The following is a 13,270-nucleotide window of genomic DNA, read 5'->3' as shown; positions in this document are numbered from 1 at the left end:
CAAAGGCATTTAACAACAACAACAACAACAGCAGCAACACAACAGGATATCCACAGTTCTACATAAAAATAATTAGTGTTACAGAATAAGAAATATCATTTACTCTCAGCCTTTACCACACTTATGTCTAAAAAACTTAAGACAGTACCAGTTACCATTGCTGACCACTCTAAAATGGATCATAATAGAGAGTACTTGATAGAATGTGAGAAAAATGTAGGGCGAAACTCAAAATAATTAAAAGGACCAGGCTTACTGGTCTGCCAGAAACAAGTGAAAAACTCTGAGACTATGGTCCTTGGTCACTCTTCAGGTCTAGAACTGAACTCACTCCCATGGCTCAGTTTTCAGAGGAATAATAAATGTACCTCCTTGGTATTATTGTTTAACCCTATAAGATGACCAGTAATAACAGGGAGGGACACACTTAGAACAGTCAGCCATACAAAATCAGAAGGGCATAATTTGTCCTAGTATAAATCTCAGAAGGCAGGAATGGATAGGAAAGAAGGAGAAACGGAAACAGTAAATAAAGAAAGGAAGTCGGACGCGTGCTGTTAATATTGTAGGTACCACCATCTATGCTATGAAACACAATGTGTGTGTGTGTGTGTGTGTATAAGGAGCTCTGGTAGCATAGTGGTTATGAATCAGGCTGCTAATATCATAGCTGTTCCGTGGGAGAAAGATGAGGCTTTCTGCTCCGGTAAAGATTTACAGCCTCAAAACCCTGTACAGGGTCGCTATGGATCGGAACCAACTCCACGGCACATGACAACAACAACAACATATATGTTCCTGGTTTGCATGGGTTTAATCATATCTTAAAGTTCTATTAAAATGACTGTATCAAAATGTATTGGAATTTGTTAAGGGAAAGAATTTCTAATTTTCTAGGGTAATAATACTTAATGTACAGATTCTTAATCTATGCAATTTGATGTTATTCATTATCTGCTCTCCTTTTTTTTTTTTTTTAAGAGGCAAGGAGGTCATTATGTAGAACACAATTTCCAAAGGTAAACTGACCTGAGCAAGTAAGCAGGTTTCAAAAAGTTCATGCAAAAATTTCATGATCTGTTAATTCCATTTTTCTATAAACTTTTTGAAGCACCCTCATTTCTATTTTTTGAATACTGACCATAGAGAAAAATGCCATTTTCCATACCTTTCAAAAATCATTGTTTTGATGTTAAAGTTGAAGTAGGTAAACAAAACAAAAACATAGTAAACCTGAGTGCAGTCCAAGGTTCACTAAATTGATTTTTAGTTGAACTTCCAGAGTTTAGTTTCACCATGTTTGGGAAGGAGACTCTGTATATATATTGCTCATGATTAGCAAGCAGATCCTGTGGTGTTGAGTGTGGATATAGCCACACTTACAATAATTTATTTTTAAATTGTAGCAAATACATTTCAGAGAACAAAGGGCCAAGCTATCTATATGCATTTGTGTATCTGTTTGCTTACTTAAATTTTTTAAGTAGTAGACTTAAACAATTAGTTTAAACTTGGAAAGAAAAAATCTGAAAGCAAATTATGAGCTCTCTCAAATAAAACAGATCAAAAGATAAAAATAATAGAAAAGAACACTCTCTGTTTATGTAACAGTTATGAATTGTTGAACTGCTTTGTCAATTCCTGGCTTAAAAGTTAGTAGTTGTAATGTCACCTCATTTGGAAATTTCATTGAAAAAGCATAGATTTAATAACCATGATTGCTGGTAGTAAGTGGTTTTAATCACATTTACTACCAATTTACTGCTTCTATTCTAATTTTATTGTGTAATCCTTCAGAATTACTCACTCATACTTTATTTACTAACTATAAAATGTGGTAAAATTTGCTTCTGTTTATTCTAAATAAATATATGTGTGTCCATATAAAAATATATTGTAGGATCTCTGACTAGGTAATTCACACATATCAAGGACAATTTTAAAAATAAACATAATGATAAGAATAATGGGTTTTTTTCCCATCTTATATGAAGATAAATCATTTTAGACTGAAAATTCTCAATACAGTGAAGCTTCTGAAGTAATAAGGAAACTAAATACCTCATGGTTTATGTAAAAGGACATCCCATATAATGTCTTACTGGTAAGACTAAGGAAAACAGTTTCTTATCAGGAATAAAAAATGATTATGCCCCAAGAATTCTTCACTAACACAGAAAAGAAAAAAAAGAAAAAAAGAAATCTAAAGTAAAAGCAGAGAACATAGTTATCTGGATACTAAATAAGTAATAGTTGCATAAATACTTTATAACTTGTCCAAAGCTACAGTACTATTATCTTTTATTAGTCACTATGATGTTTATTACTTCAAATTCATTATTGTCATTATTTACAAATAATTCCTTCATCATCTAATTTGGACAGAACAAGGAGTCCTGTAAAGTGCTTAACTGTTCATTGAAAAGTTCACTGTTTGGAATCATCATCCACTCAAGAGGAAGATGTGGCTGTCTATTTTCATAAATAGTACAACCTTGGAAACCCCATGGGGTAGGTTTGCTCTGCCCTATAGCATCAGTAAGAGTTAAAATCAACTCAACAGCATGGGTTTGCAGTTTGTGTTGTTTTGTTTTGCTTACTTGGGACAAGGCATTGTGTTTCACTAAGCAAGTATACACCTGTAATATAAAGCCTATATCTTTCAAGGGCTTGCAGTATAATTATGAAGAAAGAGCAAATAAAAAAAGAAGGTACATGATAAAAAGTTATATATTTGAACTGCTAGTGGAATGGAAGAGTCCATAAATTCCAAATGAAATTATTGTTGGAAGCAAAAATGAAATTAAGTCATTTGTATCTTCACACAAATAACTCTAAATTATTATGGCTTTACAACAATGTTTAGAGTATGACAGTGAAAGGAAAGGTCAGCTACTACAACTTTTGATTTTTCCACACTTTCTTGTTCCTATGGAAAGCCCATGCCCTCTGGTGGACATGACTATTTGCTTTATGAATTTCAAAGGTGACTCTATCTTTTTACAACCATATGTTAAAAGTGAAGTCAGTACTGTTATTTTCTAATATCTTAAAGGTCATCAAATTATGGTTTGAAAGTGCTTAATATTTTACACAGTTATATGAACATAATTATAGTTTCTAGAATGTTCAAAGAAATGGAAAAGATTATCTGAGTAACTATGATTCCCTGTTTGAAATTTCTAAGAACAGGAATATCAGCATCTAGCATTCCATTATAACATGAAGGTAGGAGGTAGAAGTAACACAGAACCCTTTCCACCTTCTCATTTCACTGTCGACAACCAGAAATTTCTGACTTTTGAAAACATATTTAACCATATTTCCTAAAATAAGCAAACTGAAAACAAATCTAAATACCTGTCACTTTGCTAAACTAAAAATTATCAAGAATTTATACTATGGAGTTGCAATTAATATTATATATATATATAATAATAAAATAACATACTCTCATGTTATAACATCTGAACTTCTAAGATTGGCATGTAGAGAATATTTGAGCTGATGCTTCTTGTCTCCATGTTCAAAGAGTTATTAGTTTTTCGGTAATTTGGTTAAGGAGGTGTTCATTGGTATGCTGTTTTTACTTTGTAATTCTATTTACTAAATTATTATATAATCTAAATCAGTTAATTCTATGTGTACTAAATTGGCCAGCACACTGTAATGAAAGTTTGAATTTAACGTTTTTAAGCAAACAACATACAAAAATCAACATCCTTCATTAAACTCTCGTCCTAAGTAATTACCTCAAATAAGGAAAAACGATTCGTTGTGGTTGACAATACACAGTATATTTGCTATCAAGTCAAATATTCTCTCTCCTTAAAGGATAACATATATCATATGACCTGAAGTTTACAAGCAGAAAACATTTTACATTGGATTCTTATTTAAATTTTAGAGATTTTTCACATGCAATTTATGTAGGTACAAGCTTCTTAAAATGTCCTTTGGGCACATCTGTCTTCCCAATTTCATCAATTCAGCTGAATATAATACCCATGTCCCCAGGTAAAAGTCATGATGCAATTCTATCAGACAGTTGCTGTACTTTGCGCAGTGTGGGTGTGAGAGCTAATTTTGTCCTTAGATTCAGAAGCTTCATTAACAGTCTTAACACATTCACTGCAGCTTTCTAAACCTCTCAGGCTTTAACACTTACACTACTGCAGAACTGAGGAGACAGAAAAGTAAAATGTTATCCTTGTTTTGAAAACACATTTCTCTGATTGGAACACATATAATTCTTTAGTGCACTTCTAAATCAGATTTCTGACAATGTCATACTATGGATGCCTGTAGGTAACATGCAATTGATGCTACAAAGAAAGTACTTTTACACACAGAAGCAAGCACATATAAAAAGTGTCCAAACATGAATGAATAAGAGATGATGCCTAGACTTCTTTAAAGGAATTGTAAATAGCTACAAATAAAATAAAAAAAAAGAAAGAAAAATTATCTTTTTACAGCATCTTTTGAAGTCTAAGTTCCATATTGTTGTTACTACTAAACATTAATATTAATTTCTCAGAGTTTAATGATTAATATTTTTACCGAAACACTGTCTGGCTTTCAAATGAAAACATTTATCAAATTTAGCCTTTTATTTTAAATATCCATATTCAATGATTATACCATCAAGTATATACAGCTGTTTTATATATATATGAAGGAAAATGCAAATTAAATCCTTAGCAATTACAACAAGCTTTGGTAGATTCACTCAGACATACTTAAATGGTAGCAAAGAAAACATTGCCATATATATGTATGCCAATCTATTTAAGCTAAAATTATAGCTCATGCAATGTCCAATTTATCTAACTTAGACTTTGTGTTACACAAATCAAAAGCAATACAGATAATTCATAAAAATATGTAAATTGAACTTTATATATGTTAACAAAATATCAATAGTTAAAATATCCAAGATAGAAAAATTATATGGGGATGTATTAACAATTATAAGTTTTATTTTCATTATTAGTGTCTGTACTGTTCATTTTCTTAGACAACATAATAAAATCTCAAGCTATATAAAGTCACTATTATTTTAAATGATTACACCCAGAATCCCTAGAAATTTTTCAAAGCTATGAGTCTAAGTATTTACTAGTTCCCTTTTTGGGTTTGTGTGTGACAGGGTTGATATTAAGTTAAAAACAAATGGGAAATAAGCTCAAGTAGTTTTAGAAAATGAGTAAAGCCATTTAAGATATATCTGCAGTACTCAAAATAATAACAGGAAACAGACCATTGCTATTAAACATTATGTAAAGGTGTGATTGACCAGGGACATAACTGGAAACATAAGAGGCAGAGTTCCATTTGTTTTGTGCTGTACATTTTAAAAAGCAAAGGAATGTAGTTGTTTGCATAACAATGACATCTAATAGAATACTTCCCTCAGTCTTATATTATCATGCCTGTATTTTTAGTGAATTATTCTAAGACTCGACTTAAATTGAAGGATAAATGTATTTAAGAAAAAAAAAAAATACTCCTTCTCAGAAAATATATGAATATAAAAATAATCAGTTATTAAAGAGCCAATTATAAGCCACTTTTTTATTCTGAAATCAGGGAATGTTATTCAAATTGTACCATATGGGGAGTTCTTTTTATTAAAGGTATCAGAAGTCTTGACCAACTTACATGATGGGATAAAGGCATCATAATGGAATAGTCATCTCAATTCTATTGACAACTTGGTAGAGTATGTGAGAAATACATTCTGCAGACACCATGTTCTCTGTAGAACACCTTGAACTCATACATACCAGAACAATTTTGTTGTGGAAAGTAGACTATATATTTAATATTAAATAACATGGTAACCCTGCCTCTCTACCTCCAGAAAAAGTTGAAGAATTAAGAATAACCTACCATGTTGTTGTTGTTGTTGTTAAGTGCCGTCGAGTCGGTTCCGACCCATAGCGACCCTGTACAGGGTATTATTTCATTCTCAAGTATTCTGAGTGTCTGCTATCACAACCTCACAGATAAATAGTAGCAGGAATCAAAAATTGTAGGGAAATTTATTGGAGAAAATATTAAACTTCAGAAAAATACATTTATAATTTCATCCTCCATGTTTCCTGTCTTTTACCAAAAACAATGGAAAAAGATATCATTATTCTATTTTAGCAGCTGTATTTATTGATCTAACCTACCTTCTTTGTAAATTATAGATTGAGGCATACAGGACAGAACTACATCAGTGGGGGTCCTTTCAGGGTGACAAGGATGGGAAAAGACTGTATCTTATCTGCATTTACAATCAGTCTGAGAAGGATGGAATTATCCGGCAGCTCTTTGAATCAAGGCGCCTTACAGTATGAACTGGACTGTTATTTTTATCCCTTCCATATATAGAAAAGGGGGACTATAACAAAATGAATGCCTAATTCCATATGTCTGTCATAGTTTCATTAACAAAATGAAACAACCTAGAATTTTTTCTTGTGACTCCTTCTTTGATTTTTCTCTTCCCTTCCATGGGATCTTGATTTCTCTATTTCTCATTCCAGCCTAACAACCTGTTTTCACACTCACGTAGGATATAAAGATCTGGTATCTTGATCCTAGATCTTTCCCAAACATTTATTAGATATATAGCTGCTCAGAGAAAGTGCCAAAATCTTTCACAAACAATAAGCTAATGTTTTGCTAAAGGTCTGAGAAACAAATGGTGATAAGTTCACTCTCTCCACATTTTTCTGTTCAAATGATTAGTAATTTACATTTCTAAATTCATTTCTAAGGATGATTGATGTAAAGTTATGATTTTTATAAATATTGCCAAGTAAGAACTGCCATCTCAGTAATTTTTTTTATGAAAGGGAGGATATTTTTACACCAAAAATTTCAGTAGGCAAATTTCAGAGGAAAGTATAAAATCCTTATGTTTGGAGTATTTTGTGAAACTCAAAACATGCTCATTTTTCCTGAACATCTGTGTTCAGGTATAGAATTCAATATTTGGGAACTAACCACTGCCACAATTTTGTACACTTGTGTTAGGCTTGTGCCAGAGTGGAAAGTGACTGAAGGAGAATCTAATTAGACCCAGGATCTTCACTTTGAAAAGGAGGTAATAACAACTGTTACTTATGCCTTCCTGAAGGAAATACGTAAAAGATCCCTGGAAATGATAAACCACTTTACAAAAGCAATCTACTTAATTATTAATGTTGATAATAGTAGTCATACTACTTAAAAGTCACTGTTTTACTGTGTGGCTTTATTATTATTATTATTATTGTCTTTCTGATAATCCCTGCATTATAGAGGACAAAAAATATTATTACTCCGGGAAGTACCTCAGTTTTCAGAATGCAGAGTAGGAAAATGGAACTACGCTACAATGACCTGTAATGAACCTTTTAAAATAACAAGTTCCGTATACTACAGCTCTCAGTATATAGAACAATCATAATTGAATCAATAACACAAATAAAAGGAAAAGCAGTGATTACATTGTTTTGGATACAAAAGCCCTCCACTGCCCACACTCCAACAATCATCTCTGAAGTGATGTAAGCTGGAAGGATGCTTTATTACAGTCTACAGTCAGAATCCCACTGAGGAGGACTCCCCAAAATTAAAGTGCTTTTAGACTAAATATTGACATCTTCTGATTTACAACGCATTTTGTATGTCTCTCTTGCATCTACACTCTTATGATTATCCCCAAAACGTGAAGTGTGAATATTTGCATATATTAACTCCACAGAATAAAAAACAGCTAAAAAATGTATTCCTTTTTCAGAACTGGATTTAATCATGGAACTGCAGTGTCTACATGATGCCATATAATACTACAAAATTATGTTGTTATTGTTGTTGTTAAGTTCCATTAAGTTGGTTCCAACACATTGCGACCCTGTGTGGGGTTTCCAAGGAGCAGCTGGTGGGTTTGAACTGATGACCTTGTGGTTCACTCCCAGTGCTGATCTTATAGCACCATACCAGGACTCTAGTGCCAGACCAGGACTAAACCCTTATTATTATTATTATTATTTTCTTTAAGGTTTTTATTGTGGATTGAGTGAAAGTTTACAGGGCAGACCACCAGTTTTACATTCAACAAATCATACACCTTTTTTCATTACAATGATTATAATCCCCTCCATGTACCATCAGTTAACAGTATTTCTCTCTATTCACTTTAGCTTTTAAAAAAACAAAACAAAAACATTCAGTCATCTATAATAATTTACACATCCAAAGGGCACATTCTGCAAATTTGCCTCCTGGCCACCAGCTCTTAGACCCTCTCTTCCCATGAATATAGAGTCCTCAGCCTCTCCCCCTCTCCATGACCCTATCTCTGCTCTGTCTCTGGCATCGCTACTTCTCTGGATAAGGTCCCACATTCTGCTTGCACTCTTCTCCCTTAATGGTCCTAGGGTCCTCTGTTTCTGAACTGTAAGATTAACCACTTCCCAGTTTTTGTTACAAAACTTCTGCCTTTACAATTGTGATAGTCACAATTAGTCATGATAACAATTATTCATTATTGAATCATACATATCTTATCCCCATCCCTTTTCACCAAACCCATCTAGACAAGATGAAAATTATCCAATGGGGACTCTTTCTTTCCCCCATACTCTTAAACTAAACTCCCTCTTGAAACCTTGTAATCTTGAAACTTTGTAAGCCAGTCACTTTATCTCCCCCTCACTTTAGGTAGCCAATGTCTAAGTTGCCCATCCCTAGTCCCTATCTTCCCTGTGTACAGAGGGGCTAGCATTGATACTATGATGTAAAGACTCCTTCCCTCTCTGTTGGTATTTAGAATTACTCCTTCCATGAGTATAGGTAAGGTTAATCAAATTGTAGCCATTTACTCATTTCCTTTATAAAAAAAAAATTTTTTTTTCAATCTTTCTCTAGTTGAGTTCTGATTATCAAGTCATCAAAGCTAGGTCAAATGGGTACTGTCTGCAAGTTTGGGTGTTCTTGTGCATCTTCCCTCACTTCGTATCAGCTGGATGCTTCACTCTTAGCTCTAGCTCTCTGTGGCTATGTCCTTGTCCGTGGACCAACCAGCCATTCTTCTCTCTCTCTTCTTCAGGTCAATGGGAGTCAATGGATTGTGGTTGAACTCAGCCCATTTCTTCATTGCTACCTTTCCCCCTCTTCCACTCACCAGAATACCAATGTGGTCGCCAGCAAGCTTACATGCCTATTTGTGTGTTCACTTTGAGTTTTAGACTTAGAGGGGAGTTTGCCTTGAAGGAACTTGATTGCTAGCCTTAATGGCTTCCTGGTGAATGCTTGCTTCTTCTTGTAGTCAGTCATGCTGACATATTTGTTTTGGGTTTATCCTGATGATCTTTCTTTGAATATCTTCTGTCACTCTAGCTGTTCCAGGATGGTCTGCTTATCCTTTCTAGTGGGAATGTCCCACGTCAGAAGGCTGTGGATGTGACACAGGATTCCACCATGAACCTTAGACCTTCTTCAGAAGGCTGTGGATGTGACACAGGATTCCAACATGAACCTTAGACCTTCTTCAGATTTTTTTAAATCCTTTTTTGTGTTTGTTCTTCTATCTTAGTAGTGTTGAGAGATTTATCACCTAGCTCACTCCTTCTGGCTTCTAACTCTTCAATTCTACTCCTTTGCCCTTTCAGTGTATTGTCCATTTCTGATACTCTATTATTAATCATTTGGACCTCTTTCTGTAGGGTTTGCATTGTTTCCAAAGCTGTATCTATTTTATTTGATTGCTCTTGTAACTTTTTCCTGACTTCGTTCTTATTTTTCTCAACTCCATTGTATAGTGTTTTTGATACATTTTATAATCATTTTTTCTGAATTCCTTCTCAGGCATTTCCAAAGCCTGCCCTTCTTCCAGTATGGAGTATAGGTCTACTTCCAGTTCATTTGCCTCAGTCACTTTATCTCATTTCTGGACATGTGCTGATATGGTCATCTGCTTCTGTTTTTGGGGAATATTCAGGAGTTATTGTGGCCTTAATACTTAGATGGATGTGTATTTTGGTATTTTTATGTTTTCTGATTGCCTCCAGGTAGATGTGATCAGGAGATGGACTTCCCTTTGCACCATGCTTCCTGAGAAATTTCAAGATGCCACTGTTGGTTGTTGTGATGTAACTCAGGATTTAATTTTTGGCCTATTTCCTTTTTAGTCTGCCTTTCCCAATCCACAACCCCCATTCAGGCCTTTTTCCTATTGATAAACAGTTGAGGGCTGGCTATAGCCATTTTGCACTGCCGTTTGGTGTTAAGTGGAAACTGTCAATTTAAATTTCGAGGAGATCTGTGTTCATGTGTAGTAGAACCCTCCAGGGGTGGGGATGGGCCCACTTGCTCCAGCATCTCCCTCTAGTCACCAGAATGGAGATGTGCAGATGGTGAGAGACCACTGAACAGATACCAAAAAAAAAAAAAAAAAAAAAAAAAGAATGTCCACACCTTTATCTCCACAGTTCTGTCAGGCATCAGTGACTGCTCTGATCCTTCCTGCTCCAGGAGCAGCTAAGTATCTTAAATTAGAAAGCAACGGATTTCTTGCTTCTGCTACCAATTCCTCTGGCTGTAAGCCTTCAAACCTTCTAAATATTCCTTTATATGTGGTTTAGAGTTTTTGGACCATCCCCTGACCCTGCTTGGTCTGGTATTCTGTGTTGTTGCTGAAGGAGCTCCTCACTGCACTTCCACCTGATCCACCATCTTGTTTATTCTTAAACCCTTAAATTCTTGAAGGTATAAGCAGGGTCCACATCTTTTGATCATTTCTAGTTCTGGTGTGGTGCTATAGGATAAGCACTGGACTGTTAGCTGCAAGGTCAGAAGTTCAAATCACCAGCTGCTCCTCCAAAAACTCTATAAAGCATCATTATGAGTGGAACCAACTCAATGACACTTAAAACAACATATTCCTATTCTTTTATTCATAGATGTTTTAATCCTTTTCCAAAAGGCTGACAATGTAACATTACCTTTATATTTATGTAATGATGTATGCATGTTTGTTAAATTGATATAAAATCTTATTACATTAATTAAATCACTTGAAAGTGGTTTTTATTCTGTTATTATGCGTGTGTTTATTCTTAATGTTTCTTTCTAGTTTAAGACACAATAATACAGGAAATACAAGAACATACAATAACTGGTCTCTACTTGCCTAGAACAAAGGAGAGTGAAAAAAAAAACAAAAAACCAGAATCAAGGGAGCAATTAGTCCACAGGACTAATGGCCCATAAGAACCACAGTCTTCTTTAGTCTGAGACCAGAAGAGGTAAATAGTTCCTGCTAACATGGGTCGGAATTGACTCAACGGCACTTAACAGCAACAAAAACCACTACCAACCACTCTAACCCTTAATACAACAGAAGGTCCTGGTTAGAGTAGGAAATAAATGTCAAGCAAAACTTAGGTTCATAAAAACAATGAACTTGCTGGACTGATGAAAACTGGAAGAATCTGAAAACTGAAGAATTTATTGCCCTAACATACCCTTGTAACTTGAATACCCTTTTAACCTGAAGTCACTCCAATAAGTCACCTTTCAGTCTAATAATAGATTGGCCTATAAAGTAAATAGCATGAGTAATACAGTCCTTGATGCATTTGTGGTATGGTGTTGAAGGAGAATATTAAAAGTACCACGGCCTTCTGAAGAACAAACTCATGTGTTTTGGAAGAAGTACAGTCAGAATGTTCTTAGAAGCCAGGATGGTTAAATTTTGTGTCTCATACTTCAAACATAATATCAGGAGGGACCAGTTCCTGGAAAAGGAGATCATGCTTGGTGAAGTAGTGAGTTAGCAAAAAAGAGGAAAAAACTTAAGGTGGTTGATTAGCACAGTGGCAGCAGCAATAGGTTCAAACTTATTGCTGAGGATGATACAAAATCCTATTGTACATAAGTCCTTATGAGTTGGTATTGACTTAATGACACCTAACAGCAAAAATGGAGTCCTGGTGTGGCGCTGTGGATTAAAGTGCTGGACTGAAAAGTTGGCTTGAACCACAAGGTCAGTGGTTCCAGCTTACCAGCTGTTTTTTGCAAACTGTATACAGGGTTGCTATGGGTCAGAACTGACATGATGGCACATAACAACAACAGCAACAATATAGTCCTTAAAACAATTAAGCATATATGACCAAACTGGCAAAATTTTCCAAAAGCAATGATGAGTAGGCAAGGAGGAACAGGGAAACTGAAAGAATGGAAATATGGAAGTCAGGGATATAAATAGGAAAAGTACTGAGGTCAATCAGTGTCAGGGAACAATTTGTGTTGAATAGGAAACTAATTTGCTGTCTAAACTTATCCCTAGACGCCAAAAAAGTTTTTTTTTGTAAAAAAGAAAGAAAGATATATAAGAACAATTTTAGAAATTAAAAAATGACCTTTTAAAATTATAATTGGGTTCAAAAGAAATCCTGTGAGTTTTTAAATTGTAACACTCCTGTGAGTGGTTAAAATTACAACACTCCACTCAGTTTTGTGGTGGAGATAGGGATTTGCTACTCTGTTTCAGGGAATTTAAAGAATCACAACCGATTTGTTCATAGTCACACATAATTGTTTTTATGCTGTTTATTTAAAGCTGCCTTCTCTCCAGTATTATAGTTAATAACTAAATGTTATCTTTCTCACTGAGTTTTTATTTCAAAAGCTGACTTAAGAAATGATTTTCAGCATTTAAATATGTCCCCAGTTCCCCAAACATTAATATTATTCTATTTTATGCCTTTTTATTTATATGACTCAGGATAAGCATGGAACCTCATTCAAAAATAAATATTTTCAGTGTTCAACACATTCAGCTAAGCCTTAGTGAGTAAAGAAGAAAACATCAAGTAGTTCCTTCTCACTTAATTTCTCTTTCAAATTATTTCCTTCGTCATTTTCAATTTGAAACCCCAGGGCTATTCTTAACGACTTTCACCAATAATGTCAAGGAGATCCATCAATCAGCATCTACTAAACATATGTTGTTAGTTATCCTCCTTTTGATTCCCACTCAGGGTGACTCCACGTGCTACATACAGAATAGTGCTAAGCTCCACAGGGTACCTTAGGCTGTAACCTTAATGGAAGCAGATCACCTGGCCTTTTCTTCTGTAGCACCTTTGGGTGGGTTGGAACCATGCTTAGTGCAAACCAAAAGCATATTAATATCTTAAATATATGCATGTGGAAATATAATTAATTGTGTCATTTCACATACTGTTGCCGACAGTAAAGTCTTGAATTTGTAAGAAGAGTG

The sequence above is a fragment of the Chrysochloris asiatica genome, unplaced genomic scaffold (genome assembly GCF_000296735.1).
Source record: "Chrysochloris asiatica unplaced genomic scaffold, ChrAsi1.0 scaffold00068, whole genome shotgun sequence".
Lineage (NCBI taxonomy): Eukaryota > Metazoa > Chordata > Mammalia > Afrosoricida > Chrysochloridae > Chrysochloris > Chrysochloris asiatica.
Note: the sequence above shows the minus strand (reverse complement) of the source record.